Below are 27,627 nucleotides of genomic sequence, written 5' to 3'. Positions count from 1 at the left end.
TATTTGACTCAGTAAAAGTTTTTAAGAAAAGTTAAGTTTGTGTTTTTATTTGTGTATACTCTCTAGTGTTTAAATGTATCAGGATAGACCTTTTCTAAACTAGGTCAGTCTTTTTTCCATATCTATGGTTGAATACTTCAGTTAAATAAAGCAATGATAGATAGCAAACTATGTTATAATTGGCATTTTGGGTACTTGTTGCAATTAATTGCCAAAAAAAGCGTATCTCACCACAATTGATCTCTCATTTTTCCACTCTCATTTATTTCCCTTCACTTTCTTCTTGGCTTCTGCAAAAGCATTTGTTTTTCCTTTTCCTTTCTTCTTTAAAAAAATATATTTGAAGAGATTTATTCTAAGCCAAATATGAGTCACCATGGCCAGTGACACAGCACTCAGGAGGTCCTGAGAACATGTGCCCAAGGTGGTTGGGAGGCAGCTTGCTTTTATACATTTTAGAGAGGCATGAGACATCAATTAACTACACTTGAGAAATACATCAGTTTGATCCAGAAAGGTGGGACAACTCAAAGCAGAGGGAGTGGGGGTGGGAGGGGTTGGGGGTGGCAGGGGGTTTGGGGGATGGGAGGGTATTGGGGTTTGGGGGTTGGTTCCAGGCTATAGGTGAATTTAAACATTTTCTGGTTGATAATTGGTTGAGTTTGTTTCAAGACCTGGGATTGATAGAAAGGGAATGTTCAGGTTAAGATAAAAGATTGTGGAGACCAAGGTTCTTTTGAAGTCTTAACAGTGGCTGCCCTTACAGACAATAAATGACAAGTGTTTCCTATTCAGATCTTTAAAAGGTACTAGACTTTTAGTTAATCTCTTTAGGACTGGGAGGGCCGTTTTTACAGATTATAATTTATCTCCTTCATGTCTGTAACAAAGATAGGAATCGCTATAAAGTGTCTTCCCAGTTTCTGCCTAACCACATCCCTGGATTTCCTGGCCCCTGGCTTGGCATATGTTTGGGGTTAGCCTTCTCCCACTGCTAATTTGTATGCCATAAGATGGTTGTTTTGTTCCTCAGTACATTTATGTCAGATATAATTGTTACTGTAGTAAACAACTATTGTGTAAAACGATAAGTGAGTATGAAAGTAAAAAAACAATCAGAAAATGAAGCAGAATGTAAATAATTGATAAAGACAAGTTCTGAAAAAATGTCAAATTGGATTTAGGAGTCAGACACCTGTAAGAGGTTTATTTGAGGGGCTAAGCGTGCTGGTATTTACACACATATTACTTCTTGTGTCTCTTCAATTTATTGGTTCATTTCAAAAAACCAAAGCTAAAAATCATAAAATATTCATTATGTAAAAAAAAAACAATGTTCAATGAATCCATACATACATACCGAAGACCTTTGTCGGATAGTTGACAAGTATATTTGCATATATGTTTTCCAAGGTAAAAGAAAATTTGTGGCTGGGCACGGCAACTCATGCCTGCAATCCCAGCATTTCAGGAGGCCAAGGCCAGTGGATCAGCTGAAGTCAGGCATCCAAGACCAGCCTGGACAACACGGTGAAACCCCATCTCTACTAAAAATAGAAAAAAATAGCTGGGCGTGGTGGCTGGCACCTGTAATCCCAGCTACTTGGGAGGCCGAAGCAAGAGAATTGCTTGAACCCGGGAGGCAGAGTTTGCAGTAAGCTGAGATCAAGCCACTGCACTACAGCCTGGGCAACAAGAGTGAAACTCTGTCTCAAAAAAAAAAAAAAAAAAAAAAAAAAAGAAAAAGAAAAAGAAAAAAGAAAATTTGTAGGATATGGATAAGTAATTCATTTTAGAGGAATTTTTTTTTTTTGTAGAATGATTTGTGCTAAAGCAATACATCTCTTTCTATCATATACTGATATCTTGAAAATTTTATAACATTTCTTGTCACATTCAGTATTTTAAAAATAGGATTGATTCTAAGTTTTGAGTTTATGGTGCATTTGAATATTAGAGATATTATCTCATACATTTCAAAGCTTTGCTGCATTCTAAACTCAGTCCTGCCTTAGCCTTAGTAATGGCAATGAAGTGCGGGGATAGAATGTTCACTATTTTTTTATGTGCTGTTAAAATTTCTTACCTCCTGTTCTATCTTGAAGTCTTACAGTTTTGGAATGGTGAGTGGGGGAAACAAGCATAAAACTATTACATAATTCATGTAGTTTTCACTGGGCAACAGTATCTATCCTCTGAATGGTGAAATGGCTACTTTTCATTTATTTATTTTTTTCTTTCCTGGGGTAAAACGCTTGAAAACTGCACCACTGGGAAATTGCAGCTATAGTCCATGTTTCAACATAGTCCATGCTTCTTTGAGTTGGTCACTTACTGTTTACTCTCATTTCCTCAGCTTTAGCAGTAAAGACCTGTAAGATTTCTTCTGATAGGATCATCTAGCCATTCCAAACATTTCTCTTAGATTTGATTCTTTCAAGACAAATCAACCCAATAAAAATCTCATAAATAACGGTGATCTAGCTACCACATTTGGTGTTCTCATCTGACCAAACCAAATTTTATGTATACATTCAATTCTCAATCCAACCCAGTCTGTTTGCCTAAGCCATTCCAGACAAACTTCCACTTTGAAGGTTTTAAATGCATAAGTCAGATAGCAATCCTTCAGTTGCCCCAGAGGCACATCACGTTCTTTGAATGCTTCATTATAGTCCTCTTCATTTAGCAATCAGTGAGGCAATACACTGGCATCATGATCCCTTTTTTTAGGAACTCTGTACAAAATTCCCTTTGAAAATATAAATTTTGGAAATGAGTGATGAGCAAAGGGGTTTCATTAACATTATCACAATCTCTTGATATATCTGCTTGATAATGTAGCACCTATTATTTGGGGCCATTAGGACCTTGGCAGAAATTCTGGTAAATGTAAAGAAACCACATTTAACATCCAGTTAATTTAATTTTTGTTTGTTTGTTTGTTTGTTTTGTTTTTGTTTTTGTTTTTGAGACGTTGTCTTACTCTGTCACCTAGGCTAGAGTGCAGTGGTGTGATCTCGACTCACTGCAACCTCCACCTCCACCTTCTGGGTTCAAGCAATTATCTTCCTCAGCCTGGGATTACAGGAACCCACCACCATGCCCACCTAATTTTGTATTTTTAGTAAAGACGGGGTTTCACCATCTTGGTCAGGCTAGTCTTGAATGCCTGACCTTGTGATCCACCTGCCTCGACCTCCCAAAGTTCTGGAATTACAGGCATGAGCCACCTTGCCTGGCCTCAATATTGTTTTTAATAATTTCTGCTTTACTTGCAGTTAATCCTATCAGGCCATCTACCACACCCAGTTGTGTCAGCAAGAAGATCTGTACAATGATAAGTAACACATGGCTCCCAGGGCTAACATATTCCTAACACTTATATAAACACTTTTTCAGAAATTTGACAATATTTTATAATTAAACAATATCTTATTTTACAAGAAAAGATATGGTATCACAATACTCTGAGCAAAGAGTTAATTTGCTTCTCAAATTTCCTAGATAATGAAGTAGTCCTAAAATATTTAACTCAGTATTGGTAGTAGTTTCAATTTGAGGAAGTGTTCTGAATAGACTTTTTAATGCTGATGTCATAAGATTGTGTTACAAACACAGACTTTCATTTAAAGACACTTTATTTTTAATTTTGTTCTAAAAAATAAAATTATATATAAATACACATGTATCCTAAACTATATATGTATAATATACATATATGTATATATATACACAGAGAGAGAGAGAGAGAAGGAGAGAGAAACAGAGACAAAGAGAGCCATAAATCCTGAATTTGTTGTTGTCAGTGGTGTTTGATAGCATCACTTTGTAACTCAATAGGATGTATCTGCACAAAGCTAAAATTAATTTATTTTTGCCATACAAGGCAAGTGTATCTTGTTGACGTCTATAGAGACAATAAATCACCCTCTAAAGAACTGTTTATAAATAAATAATTGATATCTGAAAATTCAGAAAAAGTACCACTATCATTTTACTTAACATATTGCATTGAAATTATGTTTATGCTTCTCTTGCTTCTACCTCTCTGTGAATTCAAGGTTAGAAAAGGAGAAATTTTTATCTTAGCATTCCCAGGACCAATCACAATATCTAATAGTTAGAGCATGCAATAAATGTTGGTTGAACTGAAATAAATCTGATATAAAAACAAATAATGCTTTAGGGAAGTGATTTTTCATTTGAGATTATTTTCTCAGAAAAATTAATATGACCAGGTTGTCATGCTATGCAAACATTAGTATGCCTTATTGATTTTTCACTAAGTTATATAGCTTATAAGACTTTTTTATGGGTGTCTCTACCTATAGATTCCAGGCACTAACAAACCTGTAGAAATTCATAAATTTAATGCATTTTATCAAGTTGATTAATATAGCATGAACATTTTTCAACTGGCTTCGCAAATCATTTATTGTTAAATGTTATTCTTATACCTGTATTAGAGAGAAAAAAGCCAGAGGTGGCAAGGTGATATACAGATCAACTGGAAATCCACAAGTTTTGGTTTGGAACTCTTTGGAAAATTGAATAAAGAGTCACACCTTGCTCAAAACTGAATTAGTAAAAGCGATGTACATATCAATAAACAAACTTCTCTAATTAAAAAAAGCATTAAAAATATAGTCAGCATATATTTTTCTGGAATATAAAATTGAGGAACTAGAATAATTCAACTTGAATAAGTGTAACTAATTCATTTTCTGCAAAATATTACCCAGAGTTTGAGTATTTTTCTATTTATTCTATCAGAAAAAAATGATATAACACTGTACTGGAAATATTCAGAAAAGTTTGTCTATTTTTTAAAATTGTACTTATTATACCTTTATAACCATGAGATAATATATTTATTATTTGAATGAGAATTAAATGTTTATGATTTATACAAAAATGCCTGACACAGACTACTATGCCCACAAAAGTTGAATGGTTGTTTTTAGCTTATATATACCTATACAGGTTAATAGATATATCTTTACTTCTTTTTTCTTTTTTTTTGAGACAGAGTCTCACTCTGCAGCCCAGGTTGGAGTGCAGTGACGTGATCTCGGCTCACTGCAACTCCGCCTCCCAAGTTCACGCTATCCTCCTACCTCAGCCTCCTGAATAGCTGGGACTACAGGTGCCCGCCACCACGCCCGTCTTATTTTTTGTATTTTTAGTAGCGATAGGGTTTCACCGTGTTAGCCAGGATGGTCTCAATCTCTTGACATTGTGATCCGCCTGCCTCAGCCTCCCAAAGTGCTGGGATTATAGGCGCGAGCCACCGCAACCGGCCAATATATCTTTACTTCTTATAAGAAATGAGTAACTTTATTAATTCTACCAACAGATAACATTCTTCCTCTCAGAGAGTAATATGCAATCATTTCCTAACCTTAGTTTACTGCGCTATATTTTAAATATAATAAACGTGTCAAAAATGTGGTTTTGTACTTTTTATAAATTGATATATTTACCTAATTACACTAAATCTAGAAAATACTATTGTGCTTATTCAAACTTCTCTTCTCTTCTTCAGAGGCAAACCTGTATAATTTCTTTGGCTTGTTTGTTTGTTTTAAGACGTAGTCTTACTCTGTTACCCAGGCTAGAGTGCAGTGGTACAATGTGAGGTCACTGCAACCTCCGCCTCCCGGGTTCAAGCGATTCTCCGGCTTCAGCATCCCAAATAACTCGGATTAAACCCTTATAATTTCTATCATGATTGATTAATTTTGTTCATCTTCAAATTCCAATAATTAGAATTCCTACAGGATGTGTGTGTGAGTGTGTATCTGGTTTATTTTCTTTAGCATAAATAAATATTTGAGATTTAGCCAAATATTTGTGTGTATCATTTGTTTATTTTTCTTCATATTTCTGAGTTGCCTATGTATTTGTCAGAGTTTGCTTATTCATTAGTCTGTTAGTGAATATTCAGATTGCTTTCAGAATTAGCTTTTACAAATAAAGGACTTAGGTGCATTCTCAAACAGGTTTTTGTGTAAATATATGCTTTTATTTTTGTTCGATAAATTTCTAGAATTTAAATTGCTGTGCTATAGAGTAGATGTATGTTGGCCTTATTGAGAAGCCAATTATTTTTCAAAGCGGTTGTTCCGCTTTTTTTTTTTTTTTTTTTTTTTTTTTTGAGACACAGTCTCGCGCTGTCGTCTGGGCTGGAGTGCACTGGCGTGATCTGGGCTCACCGCAAGCTCCACTTCTCAGGTTCACGCCATTCTCCTGCCTCAGCTTCCTGATTAGTTGGGACTACAGGCGCCCGCCACCACACCCGGCTAATTTTTTTTTTTTTTTTTTTGTATTTTTAGTAGAGACGCGGTTTCACCATGTTAGCCAGGATAGTCTCGATCTCATGACCCCGTGATCCGCCCGCCTCGGCCCCCCAAAGTGCTGGGATTACAGGCATGAGCCACCGCGCCCAGCCGGTTGTTCTATTTTACACTCTCACAAGAAATAGACACGACTTCTAGTTTCCCCACATATTTGCCAATATTAGTATTATCATTTTAAATGGTAGTCTTTCCAGTTTCAATGCCTTTTGGTTGCATTTCCCCTTATATAATAACATTGAGCATCTTTTCACATTCCTATAAGCCACTTGTATCTCTTGTTTTGTGAAATACCTGTTCAAGATTCTTATAACTATTTAGTGGATCTCAGGAGTACTCTGTGCGTTTTGAACACGCAATTTTTTTCTCATACATATATGGAATAATTTATCACAGTCTATGGCTTAAAATTATATTTTCTTACATTTTGCAGTTTTATTAGGATACATTTTTAATTAATATCTACAATTTATCAATTTTTACTCTTATGATAGTGCTTTCTCTGTTCAGAAATATTTTTCCTATTATAATAGCTCACAGATATTGTTTAATTTTTTTCTTTTAAAAGCTTTCTGAATTTTGCTTTTTCATTTTTATGCCTACATTAAAAATATTGGATTAGTTTTGTGTATACAAAGGACTGATGCATGTATTTTTTTAATATGAGAATGCATTTATTTCAAAAGCCTTTGTTAAAGACTTACTTTCCCCACTGAATTATCTACATGCCCTTATAAACATTTAATTTACTGCATAGGTGGAGGTCTAATTTTGAACCCTTCTTTATCTTTATTATTTTTGTGTTACGATGCTTTGATACTGCAGCTTTCTTAGATGTCTGAAAATTGGCTCTATTTTTTTCTCAAAATTCTAGGTCCTATGAATTTTCCAAACAAATTTTGGAAACAGCTTGTGAATTTCTCTCAAAATGTTTGCCACAATTTACTACAGAGTTGTAGTAAATAGATATAGAATTCATTGTAGTCAATAAATTACAAACTATAGATTGCATTGATGCTTTTTTTTTTTTTTTTTTTTTTTTTTGAGACAGAATCTCACCTTGTCACCCAGGTTGGAGTGCAGTGGCACAATCTCGGCTCACTGCAACCTCAGCCTCCCAGATTCAAGCAATTATCCTGCCTCAGCGTCCTGAGTAGCTGGGACTACAGGCCCGTGCCACCATGCCTGGCTAATTTTTTTGTATTTTTTTTTAGTAGAGACAGGGTTTTATCATGTTAGCCAGTATAGTCTTGATCTCCTGACCTTGTGATCTGCCCACCTTGGCCTCCCAAAGTGCTGGGATTACAGGCATGAGCAACCACACCCAGCCCCTACTGCATTGATTCTAAAGATTAACTTCCAGAGAATTCACATCAAACAATGTTGCATCTTCAAATCTATGAATATGGTAGTTCTTTACATTTATTTAGGTCTTCTGTAATGTTTCTCTACAAGAAATTTTAAAAAGTTTTAGTGTGAAAGATTTTTAAAGGTTTCACTTAAATTATTCTTAACTATTTTTATACCATTAAAATTTTACTTTTAAATGTATTCTCAATTGTTTATTTCTAGTATTTAGAAATTCCATTAATTTTACATATTGTATTTTGTGTATTGACCTTGCATTCTACACATTCTGCACCATTATTGAATTTGATTCTTATTATTCACAACTTTTTAAATAAATGTATTAGGATTTTCTTCATATACAATATACATATATATGTTCTGTGAATAAAAATATTTTTTCTTTTCACTTTTCAATTTTTATGCTTTTCATTTCTTGACCCCATGCAAGTCCGAAATCCAGAGGGGCAGCCAAATCTTAAAGCTCCAAAATGATCTCCTTTGACTCCATGTCTCACATCCTGATCATGCAGATGCAAGAGGTGGGTTCCCATGGTATTGGGCAGCTCTGCCCCTGTGGCTTTGCGGGATACAGCCTGCCTTCTGGCTGCTTTTGTGGGCTGGTGTTGAGTGTCTGTGGCTTTCCCAGGCACATGGTGTTGTTGGTGGATCTAACATTCTGAGGTCTGGAGGATGGTGGCCCTCTTCCCACAGGTCCACCAGGTGGTGCCCCAGTAGGGACTCTGTGTGGGGGCTCCCACCCAACATTTCCCTTCCTCACTGCCCTAGCAGAGGTTGTCAATGAGGGCCCCATCTCTGCAGCAAACTTTTGCATGGGCATCCAGGTGTTTCCATATATCTTCTGAAATCTAAGCAGAAGTTCCCAAACCTCAATTCTTGATTTCTGTGCATCCACAGGCTCAACACCATGAGAAGCTGCCAAGGCTTGGGGCTTCCACCCTATGAAGCAACAGCTCAAGCTGTACTTTGGTCCCTTTTAGTCACAGCTGGAGTGGCTGGGATGCAGGGCACCAACACCCTACACTGCACACAGCATGGGGACCCTGGGCCCAGCAAAACCATTTTCTTCTAGGCCTCTGAGACTGTGATGGGAAGGGCTGCTGTGAAGACTTCTAACATGCCCAGGAGACATTTTCACCATTGTCTTGGGGATTGACATTCAGTTCCTTGTTACTTATGCAAATTTCTGCAGCCAGCTTAAATTTCTCCTCAGAAAATGGGTTTTTCTCTTCTATCACATTGTCAGGCTGCAAATTTTCTGAACTTTTATGCTCTGCTTGCCTTATAAACTGAATGCCTTTAAAAGCACCCAAGTCACTTCTTCAATGCTTTGCTGTTTAGAAATTTCTTCTGTCAGATACCCTAATTCATCTGCCAAGTTCTAAGTTTCACTAATCTTTAGGGCATGGGCAAAATGCTGCCAGTCTCTTTGCTAAAACATAACAAGAGTCAACTTTGCTCTAGTTTCTAACAAGTTCCTCAACTCCATCTGAGACCACATCAGCCTGGATCTCATTGTTCACATCATTATCAGCGTTTTGGTCAAAGCCATTCAAAACGTCTCTAGGAAGTTCCAAACTTTCCTGCATTTTCCTGTCTTCTGATGAGCCCTTCAAACTGTTCCAACCCCTGCCTGTTACGCAGTTCCAAAATTGCTTCCGCATTTTCAGGTATCTTTTCAGCAGCATCCCACTCTACTGATACCAGTTTACTGTATTAGTCTGTTTTAATGCTGCTGATAGAGACATACCCAAGACTGGGCAATTGACAAAAGAAAAAAGGTTTAATTGGACTTACAGTTTCATGTAGCTGGGGAAGCCTCACAATCATGGTGGAAGGCAAAGAGGAGCAAGTCATATCTTACATGAATGGCAGCAGGCAAAGAGAGCTTGTGCAGGAAAACTCCCCCTTATAATAACCATCAGACCTCATGAGACTTACTCACTATCAGGAAAACAGCACAGGAAAAGCCTACCTCCATGATTCAATTACCTCCCACCAGGTTCCTCCCACAAGGTATGGGAATTCAAGATGAGATTTGGGTGGGGACACAGCCAAACCACATCAATGAAGCTCTCTGTTGTATATGTTAATGCTGATAATGTTTTTTTGTTTTGTTTTTGAGGAGATCTTAGAGACGAAAAAGGGGAAGCTCCATTAAAATTGGTAAAGGAAGAAACATAATATGAAAGGAGGGAAATAATGAGGTAAAAGATGTGGAGACTGCTTTCCAGACAAAGTAAGAATGAACTTCACTTTGGAATAACAAAGCAGTGCTTGCTTGGCAAGGTGAGTCTTAGAATCTGACTAACATCAACAGGGCAGAGTCTCAGGTAATTAACAAAACCAGGAAGGAACAGGGAGCAGCAATGCTGAAACACGAGAAACCAGGTTACTTTGTCCTACTTCATAGTTGTTATTTTCCTAATCATTGGAGATAAGCTATGATTAACAGAAAAACTACCCATGTAAAATATTGTCACCCAACTTCTAAGAAAAACAAGAAAGAAGATACAAAACTTATCAAACAGAATAAGTAATTTCAGAGAATCAGAATTAAGACAAGAAACAAATGTAATTACAGTAAGTGTAATTCATATCTTCAGAGACATGCAAGAAGAGGTTGCATTTTAGAAAATACTGATAATAGCTCTTGGATTAAAACTCAACAGATGTTCTGAAGAGAACAATAGACATAGTTAAATATAGATCTAGCAAGTTTGAAGTTTAAAAGTTGAATAATTTTCTCTGAATCCAATGGCTAGGATAAAATGAAGAAAGGTAAAGGGAGGTAAAGTGAAGATAAAGAATTGTTGACGTAAAGTTGTTTAAAATGCTAGAAAAAAAAGGAAAGTAAACATAAAGATGGAAATAATTAAAGAACTAATTTAAATATTTTTTAGAACTAGAAATACTGTAGACTTGAGATTTAAAGTTTTTATAGAAGTATGAACTTATATTAATGGAGAAATTCTACTGATAGACATCTCTTGAAGAAGCAATGGGATACTAATGATTAGGACACAATCATAAAGACTTCCAGAGTAGGAGGATAGAAAGGTAATTTTCAATGGAATAAGAAGTAGATAGAAAAGAAAATTTATTCTTAAACATGTAGATGTTGTTAATAACTGGGACAAGACCATCAATGTCTGAAGAAATTCCAAAAATAAAATAATAAAATTAACAAACAGATTTTTAGAATTATATCTGGCAGGAGTTTGGATCAGTCATAGAGTGCAATAGCATACTTGAAAATAAGGACAATATGGCCATTTTAATGATATTGATTCTTCCTATCCATGAGCATAGAATGTTTTTTCATTTGTTTCATCCTCTCTGATATCTTTGGTGTTTTTAGTTCTTACAGAGATCTTTCACCTCACTAGTTAGCTGTATTCCTAGGTATTTGATTCTTTTTGCAGCAATTGTGAATCAGATTGCATTCCTGATTTGGCTCTCCGCTTGACTCTTGTTGGTGTATGGGAATGCGAGTAATTTTTGTATGTTCTTTTTGTATCCTGAGACTCTGCCAAAGGTGTTTTTCATCTTAAGGAGCTTTCGGGCCTTAAGCTTTTGGGCCTATAAAGTTTTCTACATATAGGATCATGTAATCTACAGACAGGGATAGTTTGACGTCCTTTCTTCCTATTTGGGTACCTTTATTTCTTTCTCTTGCCTAACTGTTTTGGCAAGGACTTCCAATACTATGTTGAACAGGAGTGGTGAGAGAGGGCATCCTTGTCTTGTGCACAAAATACACTAAAATAAAATTGCTTAAAACTAGTGATAAAGAAAAATTCTCAAAGCAGCCAATGACAAAAACACGGTTTGCACAGAGGAACAAAAAATGCCAGCAAACAATTTATTGGAAACAAAGAAAATTAGAAGATAATGAAGCAACATCTTTAAAGTACTGGAAGATAAACATTGTCAGCTGGAAATTGTAGACTCAGATAAACCATCTTTCAAGATGTAGGTGAAATAAAGATTTTGTTCTGGCACTTAGAACCTGAAAGAAATCATCACCATTAAAACAACACTATAAAAAATGTTAAAGAAAATGTTTCAGGCAGAAGTAAAATAATATCAAAAGGAAATTTGGATCTACATAGAAGAATGAAAAGTACTGGAAATGGTATCAACATGGTTAAATATATAAGATCCTTTTATTTCTGTTTGAATTCAATTGATTGTTTAAACAAGGGGTCAGCAAGCTATAGCTTCATGGGTGGACTGCCTGTTTATGTGAACAAATTTTTAGTGAGACACATTCATGCTCATTTGTTTGTGTATTATCAATGGGTGCTATAGAATTACAAAAGCAGAATTAAGTAGTTGTAACAGAGCCTAATGGCACACAAGCCTAAAATATTTAGCTTTTAAGGAAAGCATGTCCAGTTCTGGTGGCTCATGCCTGTAATCCCAGCATTTTGGGAGGCCGAGATGTGCGGATCACGAGGTCAGGAAATTGAGACCATCCTGGGCAACATGATGAAACCCCGTGTCTACTAAAAATACAAACATTAGCTGGGTGTGGTGGCATGTGCCTGTAATCCCAGCTACTCGGGAGGCTGAGGAAGGACAATCGCTTGAACCCGGGAGGCAGAGGTTGCAGTGAGCTGAGATGGCACTACTGCACTGCAGCCTGGTACAAAGCTAGACTCTGTCTCAAAAAAAAAAAAAAAAAAAAGAGAGAGAGAGAAGAAAACAACATTATTAACCTCTAATTTAAACAAGAATAATAACAATTTATAATGAGTTTACAACATATATAAAAATAAATTACATGACAATAACAGAACAACAGTTAGGATAAAATAAAGAAAATGTTGTTATTCATGATACTGTATGTAAAGTAGTATATTATAATTTGAAGGTAGAATGTGATGAGTTAAACATGTATACTACAAACTCAAAAGCAACCATTAAAATTAACAATACAGAGAGTTTTAATTCTCAAGTAAAAAAGGAGATAAGATGAAACCGTAAAATATATTTAATTCATAGAAAAGAAGGCAAACAAGAGGGAAAATAAGCAAAAAACAGATGGGATGGTAGGGGAAGCAAAATTTTATTACCATCTTCTTAGTTTTTTTTTCCTCTGCTAAGCCTGAGAATTAAATTGATATAAGACAGATCAACAGGAAAATGCATACAAGTTTATTTAATACATGTATTATGTGGCATGAGAGATTCTTTAAGGAAGGAAGACTCCATGACATAATCACTTATGTTCTGAAGTAGACACAGAGTAGTAAATTGTGAAATATGACAAGACAAAGGAGCTGGAACTAGTGTAGTTAATTGGGTGAAGAGGTGATTAACAGGATAAGGGTTGGTTTAACAAGGTCTGTTTGTACAGGTTTCCCTTGCCTCAACTTCTCATCCTGGGTGATGAGACTGTTACTTTCCTTCTTGTATAAAGAGGGCAACTTTCATGTAGAAATTTTACCTCCTACTTTTAAGAAAAAGGAAAATCAGAGTGCTTTAAAGGAAAATCAGAGTGCTTTTCTTGCATCTGCTATTTTTCAAGTGTCTTTAACTCAAAAAAATCAATATGCCAAAGTGGCACGTTTTGGGGTATCTGGTTCTGAATTCCTTCAGGAAAGATAGAAAGCAAAAGCAAAATAATAGGTTTAAAGCTAAAAATATCCAGGTGCGGTGGCTCACGCCTATAATCCCAGCACTTTGGGAGACTGAGGTGGGCAGATCATGAAGTCAGGAGTTCGAGACCAGCCTGGCCAACATAGTGAAACCCTGTCTCTACTAAAAATACAAAAAATTAGCCAGGCATGGTGGTGGGCACCTGTAATGCCAGCTACTCAGAAGGCTGAGGCAGGAGAATGGCTTGAACCCAGGAGGCAGAAGTTGCAGTGAGCCAAGATCATCGCATTGCACTCCAGCCTGGGCAACAGAGCCAGACTCTGTTTCAAAAAAAAAAAAAAAGAAAAAAGAAAAAAATATATATTTGCACACATAACCACATTACATATAAATGGTCTAAATATACCAATTTAAAAGCAGATTGGATCAATAAAACAAGATCTAAGTTATTACCGTCTAGAAGAAATTCAAGAATATCCTAATAAAAGATATCTATGTAAAAACAATAGCTGGCATCATACTTAATGAAGAAAAATCAGTTTATTTCCCCCTATTTCAGGAACAAGATGAGTCCATTAACTCTTAGCACTTTGTTTTAACATTCCACTAGACGTTCTACCAAGTAAAATAGACAAAAAACATAAGCAAAAGAATTACAGATGGGAAAGGAAAATGTAGATTGGTTTTATTTATAGATGGCATGTCTATGTAGAAAGTCCACTGAAATCTACAAAAACACTGCTGGCTATAATAAGTGAGTTAGCAACATAAAAAAGAAAAAAAGCAACATATTAAACTAATATTTCCATATACCAGCAATGAACAATAAAAAATTAAAATAAAAGTACTATTAATAATATCATGAAAAATGTAGAAGAATTAGGAATTAATCTATCAAATGATGTGAGTCTGGTACACTAAAACTCAAAACACTGCAGAAAGTTAAAGAAGACTTAAATAAATGGAAAGATGTAATATGAATATGGGTTAGAAAATTCACATGGTAAAATGTGATTATCCCTAAATATAGATTCAATACAATCCCAATTAAAATATTATTAGGCATTGTTTATAGGAATTTACACACTAATTTTAAAACTTCAGTAGAAATGCAAAGAGTCTAAAATAGCCAAAATAATTCTTAAAAATAAGAATATTTTTGAAGGATTAGCACAATCTAATACCAAAGCTTATAAGGCTACAGTAATGAAAATAGTGTGATATTGGCATAAAGATAGACAGAAATGTCATTGGAAGATAATAGAAAATTCAGAAATATATGTACAGAATTTTGGTAAATTGGTGTTCTCCAAAGATACAAAGGTAATTCAGTAAATAAAAGATAGCCCTTCAACAAATTCTGCTGGAACAATTAGATAATCATATGCAAAAAGTAGAACTTTAACACGTAACTCATGATACAAAAATTAATTCAGTACAGATCATATGCCTAAATGTAAAATGTAAAAACAAAGTGAAACAAAAGGAAGAAAAATTACGTATAGGAGAAAATATAGAAAAGTCTTTGACCTCAATACTACTTAGACATGACACAAACACCATGTTTCATCAAAGTAGAAATTGACAACTCCAGTTCATCAAAATGTAAAACATATGTTCCTCAGGAAACACTGTAAAACAAATAGAAATATAAGACACTACTGAGAACAATATTTGCAAAATATATGTCGGGCAAAAAAGTTGTGTCCAGAAAATATAAGAACTCTCAAAACTTGATAATAAATCTAGCAACTCTAATAAAAGTAGGCAAATGACTTAAATGAATACTTCTTCTCTAAAGAACGTATGTAGATAGAAAGTAAACACATGGAAAGATCCTCAATATCATTAGTCATTAGGGAATTGATCTGTGTCTGTCAAAAATGGGTTGGGTACAGTTGCTCAAGCCTGTAATCCCAGCACTTTGGAAGGTCAAGGCAGCAGGGTTTCTTGACCCCAGGAGTTAGAGAGCAGCCTGGGCAACATAGTGAGATCCTGTCTCTACAAAAAAGAAAAAGACATGGCATGGTGTCTCTATGTAGCTAGGCATGGTGGCACATGCCTGTAGTACCAGCTACTCGGAAGCTGAGGTGGGAGAATCACTTGAGCCCAGGAGGTGGAGCCTGCAGTGAACTATGGTTGTGCCAATGCACTCCAGCCTGCGTGACAGAGCAAGAACCTATCTCAAAAAAGAAAAAAAGAGGCCAGGCGCAGTGGCTCACACCTGTAATCGCAGCACTCTGGGAGGTCAAGGTGGGTGGATCACCTGAGGTCAAGAGATCGAGACCAGCCTGACCAACATGGTGAAACCCCAGCTCTACTAAAAATACAAAAATTAGCTGGGCATGGTGATGCGCGCCTATATCCCAGCTACTTGGGAGGCTGAGGCAGGAGAACTGTTTGAACCCGGGAGGTGTAGATTGCAGTGAGCCGAGATTGTGCCATTGCACTCCAGCCTGAGCAACAAGAGTGAAACTTCATCTCAAAAAAAATAAAGAAAGAAAGAAAAAAGAATGGCCAAAGTTAAAAAGGCTGGCCATGCCAAGTGTTGGCAAAACTATAGAGGAAAACCAACATACATGCACTGCTAATGGTAATGGAAATTAGTACAATGACTCTGGAAAAAGGCTTGTCAGTTTTTAAAATATTTTGACGTATGCACCTATCATATGACTGCCAATCAATTTGTAGGGAAATGAAAGTATATGTACATAAAAAACTTGTACCAAAACATTCACAGCACTTTTTTATGGGAGAGAGGGGCTAATAGTGAAGAGCATGTAACAATCAAATATTCATTAACAGATAAATGAATAAGCAAGCTTTGATATATCCATATTTTGAAATACTACAAGCAATAAAAGAAATGAAACTTTCATCCATACTATAAAATAGATTAATCTCAATAAATATGCTAATTAGTAGAAGCCAGATCAAAAGAGAACAATATGATATCATTTATATAAAAAAAGGCATTAGAGCCTAGTAGTTAAGAGTGCAGCTTCTGGAAGCAAAATCCTTAGTATGATGTTTTGGCTCATTGTCTGCAGCATTTATTTTATGTGCGCTCTGGAGGTTTTTACAGAAACAATATGTCTCAGTTTACTCATCTATATAATGACTATATTGATAGTCATCTACTTTATAAAATATGGTATTTTATAATGTAATACTTTATTATATATTTGATATATATTTTAAAATGTCTTTATTATATTTTATAAAGTATAAATAATATAAAATAATGTCTATAGTTGTTGACTTATAAAAATAAAGATTAAATGAACAAAAATATGTGAAGCACTAGTTTACTACCTAGAAAATGGTACATTCTAAATATTTTCATGATTGTAATAAATAAATGTATCCTTATAATGTTATTTTATTAATAATAAACAAAAATTTATTTTTAGAATAATGAATATTATAATTATTTTTATTTTTAGAATAATAATAATAATATTATTATTCATTCTTATATACCTTTGAAAAATCATAGGGTAAGATGATTGAAATTCTGTGTATAGCATCTCAGCAGATGAGATCTATAAGAAAGAACCATTGCACCCCCATTTACTTAAATCAGTTATAGTTTAAGTTGTTTGAAAAAAGTCATTTATTGGAATCACCACATGACATCAATCAAGAGCAAAGTGTGTAGAATACTGTCAAGTTTTTCTCCAAGAATTTATTTGTTTTCAATTTGCAACTCACTGAAGCATTGAACATTTTATGAGCTCTACAACTAACAATGCCTGGGAATTTAAATATTTTCCATGGAATATGATTACTTCAAATGAAAAAAAAGGAGCAGATATGATAATGAATAATTTACCATGTGTATATGGTACAAAGTAGAATCTTTAAAAATAAAGACACAAACAGCAACAACCACAAAAACCTCAATTGTTTCTGCTTTTGTTCTATTTTTAATGAACTTAAAATTTTAAGAGAAACTCTTTCTCCTTGTTTTTAACACGTGTAGAGAGAGGTGTGGAATATTATAAAGCTTTTTATCTGACTTGGCCTGAGTCTTAGTAGATGAAGACTCATCGAGTTTAGTAGGCCGAATAGTTTTTTCTAAAAGATATGTGACGCGTTAATCCTTGGAATCTTTGAATATAATGACACATTAAACAGTGAATATTACCTTATATGGCAATGCTTGTGATTAAGTTAAGGACTTTAAGGGAAGGGGCTTATTCTGAAATATACTCACGGGTCTTTAATTCAATGACAAATGTTCTTCTTCTTTTTTTTTTTTTTTGAGATGGAGTCTTGTTCTTTCGCCCAGGCTGGAGGAGTGCAGTGGTGCGATCTCTGCTCACTGCAACCTCTGCCTCCCGGGTTCAAGCAATTCTCCTGCTTCAGCCTCCTGAGGAGTGGGATTACAAGCGCCTGCCATCATGCCCAGATAATTTTTGTACTTTTATTAGAGGAAGGGTTTCACCATGTTAGCCAGGCTGGTCTCAAACTCCTGACCTCAAGTTATTCGCCCTCCTCGGCCTCCCAAATTGCTGGGATTACAGGCATGAGCCACTGTGCCTGGCCTGACAAATGTTTTTTTAAGAGTGAGTCAGAGGGAGACTTGACACACAGAAGAGGAGGCAATGTGACCAGGGAGCAGAGATTGGAGTGGTGCAGCCCCCAGAAGCTGGGGAAAAGGAATGCTGGCATGAGTAAAGGAATGCTGACAGCCCCCAGAAGCTGGAAGATCTACAGAATGTATTCTCTCTAGGGACCTCAGAGCGAGTGTGGCCCCACTGTATTTAGGACTTCTAGCCTCTAGAACTGTTTTAGAATACATTGCTGTTGTTGAAGTCATTTAGTTTGTGTCAATTTGTTGTGATAGCCTAGGGAACTAATATAATGAAGCATGGAGAGAGAGAGAGAGAGAGAGAGAGAGGATGAAAGGTGAAAATCATGTGCCAAAACTAAAGAAAAGAGATGCTGACATTTGTGATTAAATAGAATAATTGCACTATTTAAGATTAATCACTTGAGCCTGGGAGGTGGAGGCTGTAGTGAGTCATCATGGTGCCACTGCATTCCAGCCTGCATGACAGAGAGAGACTCTGTCTTAGGAAAAAAAAAAAAGATTAAGGTGGTCCAGAATGCACCCAAGGATAAAATGCAAAGATGATCTTGCCCCATGTATATTTTAGCATACTACTTAGGTACTATTTATTTTTTAATTATCTCCTTTTTACATTTTGACCATTTTACCCCAGTGGTCAAGCCTTGTATTAGAAAAGACAGAAAGAAGGAAAAGAAAGAAGGCAGGAAGGAAGGCAAGGGGAAAGAAGGGGAAGGAAAGGAAGTGGAAGGGAAGGGGAAGAGAAGGGGAAGAGAAGGGGAAGGGAAGGGGAAGGGAAGGGGAAGGGAAGGGGAAGGGAAGGGGAAGGGAAGGGGAAGGGAAGGGGAAGGGAAGGGGAAGGGAAGGGGAGGGGAGGGGAAACGTTGCTTTGGACAGAATAAATGGGTAAGGGTTTCTATTTTAATTAGATGAAGATTAATTAGATTAAACCTCTGAGGAAGTCTTACTTGAGCTGAGAAACTAAATATGAGAGGGAGGAGTACCACTGCATTGGTTATAGATGGGTTAGAAGTCTACAAAAGAGTTCATTGAGGAATAGAGTAATAAATAAGTGACTTAATGAGTTTGTGGCTGGGCGCAGTGGCTCAAACGTGTAATCCCAGCACTTTGGGAGGCCGAGGCGGGCGGATCACGAGGTCAGAGGATCAAGACCATCCTGGCTAACACGGTGAAACCCCGTCTCTACTAAACAAAATAGAAGAAATTAGCCGGGCATGGTGGCGGGAGCCTGCAGTCCCAGCTGCTCGGGAGACTGAGGCAGGAGAATGGCGTGAACCCGGGAGGCGGAGGTTGCAGTGAGCCAAGATCGCGCCACTACACTCCAGCCTGGGCGATAGAGCGAGACTCTGTCTCTAAAATAAAATAAAATAAATAAAATAAAATAAAATAAAATAAAATAGTTTGTATTGTTCTTATTTTGCAAAAGAATGCAAGATCTGGGTAGAGAAAGGGCAAGAGGGAGGACTTCCCAGATTGAATCAATAATATTAACAGTATCAATCTGGCACTAATAATTATTTAAGAAAAGTATTTTTCTGCTTTCAGTTTTATTTATTAAATAGTTTATTAAATTTATTAATATTTATTAAATATTTATTAAAACTAGCCTAATGTTAAAGTCTGCCAACTAGTTCCTTTATTTATTAAATAAATAGTTTATTAGTTTATTAAATTTATTAATATTTATTAAATATTTATTAAAACTAGCCTAATGTTAAAGTCTGCCAATTAGTTCCTTCAAGTTAATCACATTCACTTTTGATTCCCTCTTAACACATTAAGATATTTTATAACTCTGTGAGTTTAAAATCTGATGCAAATTCATTGTGGTCAGGCAAGATGCAAGACCAGTCAGGCAAATACACTTCCCTTATTTTTTATGGGTCTGAACTATCTTTTGTCTTGGGAGATGTATTATTATACAAAAGATCTATTTGGCAATTTATAGTTTGCTTTTTATCTATTCAATTGTTCCCTGGTATTCTTAGAACAGAAAAGCGAACCTTTTAAGAATATTAACATGCAAATTACCTTTAATTACTCTCTAGCTCTTTCAGTTAAACAAAAGAAACCTCTCATTTTAGGTTTAGTTTGTAACTGAATAGAACATTTTATATCTAAACCCGTAATGGAAAGGCTTTCCTATTTCCCACGATTTTCTTTTCTATTTAATGTATTCTCTAAATTTAACACATTATTTAAAATGCCATCCATATACCTGATCAACTTGAAAAGATGGAGAAACACACAAGTAAAGCTTATTATCTGTCCACATTTTATTCTATGTTTCCATTTTCATAATTAAATAAATGTAGACTGTAAAATACTTATTTACAAATCTGTCTGATTTATATAATAAACTCTGAGGAAACTGGAATGAAGTAGTGCTACAAGCAAGGGACAGAATAAAGTTTTGTGTATTAATTACCTGATTTATACTTTACTCCCTTTAAGTAAAAGAATGTAACAAATAGAAGGATAGTTATTAATATATTTGGAGGAGAAAGAAGGATAAAATGAAAGATACAATGTTCTTAAAAACCGAGAATTTTATCTTTTTTGAGAAGTTTAAAAAATATTTAAACATCTTCCTTTATGTTAGTGCATATTTATGTTATACATTTCATTTACAAGTAATTGTATGGTAAATAGTTACAAAAACAACAAGGAAAAGCTTTGAGTTAAGGAACTCATGATTTTCAGTGTAAAATACATGTTATTTGAGTAATTTGGGAAACTGACAGAAGCTTTCTTGCAGTCAAGAATGCTGCTCAAAAATTAATTTTAAAATAAAAATAAAAGAAAAAAAATCCTGAAAGCTTATGTAGCAAAACAAGTATTGTAGTCCATTACAAAAATTAGCCTTTTCTGAAATCATGTTAAAAAGCAAAAAGATCTTAGAGCAGAATTTCATGTACAGTTCATTTTGGGATTGATCTTATTTCCTTGATAGGTGGTCTTACTTCATCCTGTTGGAGCCCATCATGGAGAGCTGTTTTACAAATATTCTTAGCTCTACTACTCACATAAAAATTCAACCTATGACTCCTGTTTCTGATAAAGTAGCTATTTAAATTCATTAAGAATGTTTCATCATTTTAGTATGCAAAATGCATTGTTAGATTATGTAAGTGACACATGCTATCTTAAAAGTTAATAAATCTCCCAGAAGAAATTAGACTCAGATGCTATATTTATTATGGAGAATTAAGAAATACCTAAGGTTACTGTGATCATCACTTAGGAGTTTTGAATCAATTATATGAGAAACTAAAGAAGAAACTTTTACTGGAAAAAAAAATGAACCAACAAGAAAAAAATTATATAAAGTCATTTTATTGGACACACATGCTAAAAATTAGAAAAACCATACATTTTACTCTATCAATCTGTTAGGAAAAACTATAGAATATGATAGTGATTGCATTGATTCTACTTAGCAAATTAAATGCAAAACTAAGATATTCACCAAATATAAAATATAGTTATTTTCTAAGAAATAAAACTCACACATACTGGTGGCAACTGCCATTTTTAGCAGAAACCAAAACTATTTCCTGTTAACATGAAGGAAAAACCATCATTGAACACTGAAGTAATAATCAGGGGACTAGGATGGACTCTCAGTAAGAAACCACTGGAATATACCTGGACTAAATCTATTCTGACAAAATTAAGTATACCAACCGAATAGTTTTGTGTGTGCATTTGTTTTTACTATATACTTTTATAATCTCAAAAGTACCTAAAAGGAGGCAAAACAAGAAAGGATTTGTCTACAGAAAGTAAAAATAAGAATGATTATAAAATATTGTTAAAGAAAAGACACTGCACAGAATAGTCATGGAGATTTCTGTACTAATCACCTTGATCATAATGAATAATCACTGAATTTCACTGGCCTATTTTCCTCCACAAGATTCTATGTTAGGTAAGCAACTTTGGGTAATTCAATAATAGGAAAGATGTTTCTTTTATAACATATCTGATTTGTACAACTATTTGAAATACATTTTATGCTATGAAATAAAAATGGTAACTCTTATTTACACAGCTATTTATTGTGAATTTGTATAAAGGCAGCTCATCCTTAGAACATAATAGACTAGGATTCTTGGTAAAGTATATATTGTATATCTGAAAAATGTAATAGTGACAATATTAAAGTATTGCCACTTAGTGCTGTGTTACCTAAAGAAATTGTCACTTTCTGTCAGTCTTATCACTGACATTTAAATTTCAGATATAGGTGAATTCAATATTGAAGTGAATGGAGCTACCGACATTTGCTTTCCTAATATTCATGGAAGTTTTTGTTGACCTCTCATAGATAAATAAGCAAATAATATCTTCAAAAATATATCTAACTTGACTCAAATACTTCTAAGTATTTTGTCATTTGAAGGGATATGAGCAAGTTGAGAAGAAGAAATGTGGAGAGAGAAATATTCATGAAAACTAAATTTATAACATTAAACTATTGCTCAATTCTTAGAAATTTAATCACTACTTATATTTTAAAGCAAAATATTTTTGAACTTATTTAGAAAAATATGACTTCATCTCTCATATGTCCATTCAAAGTTTTAAACAAAGTATAAAAGGAAATTAAACAGTGGAGGAAATGAGAAAGGTCATAGGCATTCAAGAGGTTTCAACAAATTTCTGGAGGAATGAAAGGTAATTGAAGGATGTGTTAAAATAATTTCTATTATTATCTTTATAGATTTAGTGTCCAGTAAACCTTTTACAAACAATCCAACCTGCTGTTTTGTGTCCTTGAACTTTATTTAAACTGAATTATATTGTACATATCCTTTTGTGACTTAATCATACCACTGCATATTACGTTTGTGAGAGTAAGCCACATTAACATATCTAAATAAAGTTATCTATTTTTTTCTAAAGTGTAGTATTCCACTGTATGACTCTACCACATTCTACTGTTGTTTAACTTTTGCATTGCTTATAGTACTTAACTGAGCCTGTAAATATTTTGGATCACATTTCTTAATGGCCAACCACGTACATACAAAATAAGGAGTGAAAGCCAATTGCTGATTAGAATATATGGTCATCTTCAATATTACTGGATAATACAAGCCTCTTTTTAAAACGGATATAATTTCCATTTCCAGGAAAGCATATGAAATTATTATTGCTCTATATCTTTGCCAGAAGTCTTTCTTGTCAGACTTTTTTTGGTCAATCTGTTGTATAAGTAATAATGTACATATAAAACATTTTCATTTGCATTTTTGTGTTAAAAACAAGTTAAAGTGATTCTAAATATGTATGGTGGACACTTACATTGTACATTTTATAAAGCACATGTACAAGCCATTTTCTTTGTTTTACTGCTGGGTTTTCTGTAATTTTTGCCTGGCTTTACATTTAAATATTGATCGCCAAGGAGTTGATTGTTACATATTATATAAGGTAAAGAATCACTTTAATTATTTTCCATATGTATAACCAGTTTTCTCACTCTCATTTATTGGCAAATTTATTTTTCACCACTGATCTATAATACTAGCTTTCTTACATATCATGAGTTCTTATATTTTCCTTACTGTAGTCTACCTATTCCATTTCATTGATTATTTATTACTTTGTTAATACTACATTGCATTAAGTCTTATAATATTTCCTGTAATATATTCTTCCTTCCTCAATAAATTATTAACTGAATTTTAATATTTTTAGAGTTTACATAAATTCTAGAATTAGCTTGTCAATATCTAAATCAAACCTTACTGGGTTTTACTTTGGATGCACTAGTTACAAAGATTAATTTTGGGGAGAAGTGATTTCATTAAAGTCTTTCAATTCAAGAATATATTTATGTCAATGTTATGTCTATGTTTATTTGAACTTTATTTAAACTGAGTTATACTGTACATATTCTTTTGTGACTTAATCATACCACTAAATATTATGTTTGTGAGAGTAAGCCACATTGACACATCTAAATAAAGTTCTCTACTTATTTGAAATGCATTTCAATATTGCATAATACGTTTGTGTCAAAGCATCTTGCTAAAAGCTCATATTCATTAGGATAACATATCTTACGATCATTTTGAATTTTCTGTGTACTTAGTGTCATCGGTAACATAATAATCTGTTGTCTTTCATAATTCTTATTTTTTTAATATTTACAATCCTATCCCAGTGTCTAAGACCTGCAAAAGGATAAATAAAATTGCTTGTACCATCTATGTTTATTTTGTTCCCAATCACAAAGGAAATATTTTAACATTCCTTTGTTAAGTGTTATAATTTCAATAGAACTTTTGAAAACAAATGTTATCAGTTAAACTAGATTCTCTTTTAATTTCGGGTTGTTAAAATGTATGACTTTTTAAGAAAATAAAATTAAATATGCTTATAATATTGTTAAGTTATTTGTTGTGGTGTATCATAGTAATTGATACCTTTACATGAGGCCATTATTGCTTCCCAGGGTTTCTTAGAATAAACATTGGCTGTGATGTCTTACATTTTAATGCATTGCTTATTTCTGCATGGTACTTTTTTAAGTTTTCCTTCATTATTTTCATAAATTACATTGCTGTTTAATTTACTTTCCCTTTACTATCCTTGTCAGGTTATACTATCAGAGTCATAATAGCATAATAAAATGAAATAGAGTATGTTCTTTCCTGTTTCATGCTCAGAAAGAATTGTATGTAAGATTGGAATTATTGTTTTGTTTCATGTTTGAAACAACTTGCCAGTAAAGTCATCATGGCTTGAAATTATCTTTATGAGATGATTTCTGACTACTGATTAAATGCATTTGTTGTAGCACAATTCAGATTTTTCTTTTCACTTTAGGTTACTTTTGGAAAAATGCATGTTTCAAGTAATTGTACACATTTTACATATATTTCCAAATTTATTGAATTAAATGTTTTCATACTACATTAATTTACCTTCTTGATATTTGTATTATTTAAAACAAAACTCAATAAATTGTGGCAAATAAGCCAGACAGTATTTATAAATAAAGTACTACTGGAACACTGTCATGCTTATTCATTGATATACTGTCAATTTATGCCACAACAATAGAATTGATTAGTTGCAACAAACCATATAGCCCAAAAACCTAAAATATTTACCATCAGATCCTTTCCAAAAAACAAAAAAAATTCTTGACACCTGATGTATAATTATTTCCTATTTTGATTCCTGAGATTGCATACTTGTTTCTTCTCTTAATTTTATCAAGCCATTTCTCCAGAGTTTTGTTATTGTATGGCTCCTACAACAACTAACAAACTTTTGGCCATATTTCTTGACTTTTCTTTCCCTGTATTCTTAATCACTATGCATGTATTTTTTATTTCCTTTTATTTCTGTTGATATTTCTAACTTCTACCAATAAATTCAAAACATTTTAAATATTAATTTGTTGTCCTCCTAAAATAAGAATTTAAGGTTCTACATTTTCCTCTAGAATGACACATTTTATAATGTAGTATACATTTTTTAATTAAAAATATTTTATAATTTCCATTATGATTTGCTCTTGGGTGTTGAGTTACTAAGAAGTATATTTCTGAGGTTTTTCTTCGATATGACTGACTATAGATATTTGACTCTAGTTATTCTCAGAAAGAGAAAGCAAAGTTATGGATAATCATTAATTCCAATATCTATATTGACGGAAGTGTGCTAGAGCACCACAAGAAGAAACTTGAACACAGAAAAATAAGGAAGCAAGAACCCAGCACAGATTATACTCTGAGGGACTTGATGTTCCATGGAAAAGCATAGGTGGGGGTGTCTTTTGCTCCTCTCACCCCTGGGGCAGACTGCTTGTTTCTGAACTGTTGGAGAGCCCTCCATTCTCACAAGCCCAAGCACTGGTGTGGGCCGCAATCTTGGAACAAATTGAAGACAGAGAACAAGGCTAATATTTCCTGCAGTGCCACTTGCCCTTCACCCAGCCCCAACATGAGGTGGTGGGCACCATACTGGATATGCCTCTGTGGTGGACCTCTATACTGCCTTCGAGTGACAGAGATGCTTGCCCCATCACGTTGACGGCTTCCTTCCTCGTCCCTGCGTCGAGCTGTGGCTAGATTTCTCCATGAGGGCAGAGGACGAGAGGCGTGAGAAGCATCTTCTGGAAGGTCTGCGGGCACCCTCCTGCGGGTGGACAATGAGCGCCTGGGAGGCCGTTGTCCTTGGTTGGGGAGCGGTCGTCTGGATCTAGCCTAGCAAAGAGGCTGCTCCGGATGGGGAGGGAATGAAAACCCCTGCGGCTCCGACACAGATGCCCACGTTGCCCAGGCCTTCACAGACCCCCAAACTGGAACCGCTGGGAAAACGACTGCCAACCGGCCACAACACCCAGGCAGAGACGCGGGGAGAGGCTGACCAGAAGAAAGGCCGACGTGCAAGAAACCCAGCCTCTAGCGCACAGGGAACATGTGTCCCAAGGCGCACGCACACACAGACGGACAGAGACAGAAAGAGAGGGCGACGGAAAGAGTGAGCAGGGAGAGAGAGAGAGAGACTTAAGAGAGAGACGGTAGTGGGCACACAGACACGCACGAGCGCGCGCGCTCACACACACACAGACACACAGACACACACACACACACCCCCATAACGGACACAGACATACAGCAGGTAACACCCACCCCCAGGCAGCCCCTGAAGCTGCCGGGTTCTGCTCTCCGCGACTACGAGCCACCGGTGAGACAGCAGCCCACGGGCACACAGGGAGACCTGTCCTCGACATCACAAGGGCGCCACTTTTGGGGAGACTCACCCGCACACCGTCCGCGCACGCCTGAGGCTGGGATCCCGCGCTGCCTCCCCGGCGATCTGTCTGAGGTTTCTTCCTCCTGGGGTTTCTTCCTGCTGGTGGACCCTCCGCGAATCCCGGCCTCCGGAGACCGTCCTGGCAACTGCCCTGGCCAGGACTGGTCTCAGCCCCGACTCTGACGCACGATCACACAGGGCTCCCACTTCGCCAAGTCTCAGGGACCCATCCCCGGGCAACGGTGGCGATCACTGTGACCGAAGCGGCGGCTCGGGCCTCGCCCATGCGCACTGGCGAGGCCGACTCACCCGCCCCACCCCCCCTTACTCGGCAGAGTCAGGCTGCGGACCCTTTAAAAAATGGCGGCGACGCGGCGGCTGTGGGGACTGGGGCGGCGGTGCTGGAGGTTGCGGCGGCGGCTGCGGCGCAGCCCCGGGCGGCGGGAGGGAAGAGGACTACCAGAGGGGCCTGCGGGAGACCCAGGGTCGGACCCATAGGAGTCCTGTCGTCAGGACCTCCTTGATCGGTCTTCTGCTTGGGTTCCCGGTGAAGGAGGAGCTTCGGGGTGTCGGCTGGGCTGCGCGGACTCCTCTTGGGATCCGATGATGGATCCCACCCGGTGATCGGGAATGGGGTTACAATGCAGTGAGGTGGAAAGGCTCTCGCCGGGGCGCAGAAAGATCCCCAGGGCCGCAAGGCGTGCTGTCGGCTGCAAAGGCACTGACCCACGAGCGCACTGCCTCCCTCCTTCCTGGGTGGAGCAGGGGCCTGCCTTCATCGCCAAGGCCCGGGGGCTCCGGCATCTCGACTTTGCGGCTTCTGGCGACACGGGCAAAGAGAGCAGAGGCTAGTCCTAGCCGGAGCCAGTGTGACCACACGTGGCACTGACATCCCCCAAGAGCACATGCAGTGAG

The 27,627-nt window shown here is 36.1% G+C and overlaps 1 long non-coding RNA gene across 1 annotated transcript in view; it reads right to left on the bottom strand.

The window, feature by feature from the left end:
* The window catches only part of LOC129137819 (uncharacterized), a 76,177-nt gene extending 49,148 nt beyond the window's left edge, over positions 1–27,029 (bottom strand). The window contains exon 1 of the long non-coding RNA XR_008540612.2: positions 26,720–27,029. This is a non-coding gene — a long non-coding RNA (uncharacterized LOC129137819). The remainder of the gene's footprint in view (positions 1–26,719) is intronic.
* Between the last annotated feature and the right edge of the window lie 598 nt (positions 27,030–27,627).

Source organism: Pan troglodytes, chromosome 14, assembly GCF_028858775.2.
Source record: "Pan troglodytes isolate AG18354 chromosome 14, NHGRI_mPanTro3-v2.0_pri, whole genome shotgun sequence".
Classification (NCBI taxonomy): domain Eukaryota; kingdom Metazoa; phylum Chordata; class Mammalia; order Primates; family Hominidae; genus Pan; species Pan troglodytes.
Note: the sequence above shows the minus strand (reverse complement) of the source record. Positions and strands in the feature narration are given on the sequence as shown.